The sequence below is a fragment of the Galeopterus variegatus genome, unplaced genomic scaffold (genome assembly GCF_000696425.1).
Source record: "Galeopterus variegatus unplaced genomic scaffold, G_variegatus-3.0.2 Scaffold4260, whole genome shotgun sequence".
In the NCBI taxonomy this organism is placed as follows: Eukaryota; Metazoa; Chordata; class Mammalia; order Dermoptera; family Cynocephalidae; genus Galeopterus; species Galeopterus variegatus.
Window position 1 is genome coordinate 10,026 of NW_007730371.1, and position 1,546 is coordinate 11,571.

Consider the following 1,546-nt stretch of genomic DNA (forward strand, 5'->3'; position numbering starts at 1 on the left):
GTTATTTGAGATATTAGGTTGCAGATGACTTACTTTTTCCCAGCATATTTCCAAACCTGTTGTTTTTTCTCCTTAGAATCCAGCGTAGAGTGTTTAGACATCCTGTAAGTCAGAGATACCTTCTTTCCTGGAATCAGCTCTCTTTTGTACCATATTGTGTGGGAGGAACAGAACAGTTGGACTCAGATTCCTTATGGCTGTCTTTCTGCATCTGCATGACAGACTGCACTGTTCTTTCATAGTGACATGAAATCTTGGGGATGGTTGCCACAGGTAAGGCTGAGGTATAGGGAGAATAGGAAGATTCAGGGAAGGAAAAAGAGAAGGACTGTGGAATAGCAGAGTGTAATCAACAAATGTTTCCCTTTCTCCACCTCTCGATTATGCTTGTGTTAGAACAATGACTAGTATATTAATAGTCACAGTTGTAGAATTTCATATCCTAAAGGGACTAGATCATCTTATTCAATTGTATAATGTGTAAATAAGAAAACGTAATAGATCGCAATAAAATCTTATCAAAAATTGTATAGCTAATGAATAAATAGTACGATAGTACTGGAACCCACTTCTTTTGGCTCCAAATCTAGTGTTTTATCTCCTAGTATAACATCTATTGGTTACTTGCTTCCCTTTACTCACCAAATATTTATTGAACAACTGTTAGGGACACATGTGTGTGTTAGGGACACGTAGCACATGCATACATCCTCAGATTTAATGGTCAAGATGAGGAAATGCACTAATTTGGTAGTACTAGGATGTGTGTTAAATGAAGTAAGAGTGATATAAAGATGTCCAAAAGCATATAGAGTTAGTTTTTTACATATTTTTGTTAACTTGTATTTTATTACCAAAGTAATGCTTATTCACCATGCAGATTCTAGAGAATAATGGCAAAACAATTAAAATTATTTAAAATCTACCACCCAGAAAATTTTTTTGTGTGTTATATATTTTTTTAGATTACAAAAATGGAATTGTGCTAAATAGACCCTTTTGTAACTTGACCTGTAATCTGGGAAACCAGGTGGGGAGAACTTGGGGTGACGAGGCAGTTATTAACAGGGCCAGATCAGGGCAGGGTGGAGTCACTGCTTATACCTCCCAACTACTGTTAGAGACTTTATTGGAATGNAATAATGGCAAAACAATTAAAATTATTTAAAATCTACCACCCAGAAAATTTTTTTTTGTGTATGTTTGTGTGTATATATTTTTTTAGATTACAAAAATGGAATTGTGCTAAATAGACCCTTTTGTAACTTGACCTGTAATCTGGGAAACCATGTGGGGAGAAGTTGGGGTGACTAGGCAGTTATTATCAGGGCCAGATCAGGGCAGGGTGGAGTCTCTGCTTATACCTCCCAACTACTGTTAGAGACTTTATTGGAATGGAGTTGATGTGTTAGAGAATCTGAATTGAAGTTAAAAGGTTATTGGCTTTTGGGTAAAAAGCAAATTATTGCCAGAATGGCAGGGCTGTTTTTTTTTTTTGCTTCTCTGGCCATAGTTTGAAGGTTATTTTAATGGAAGAATTACCATG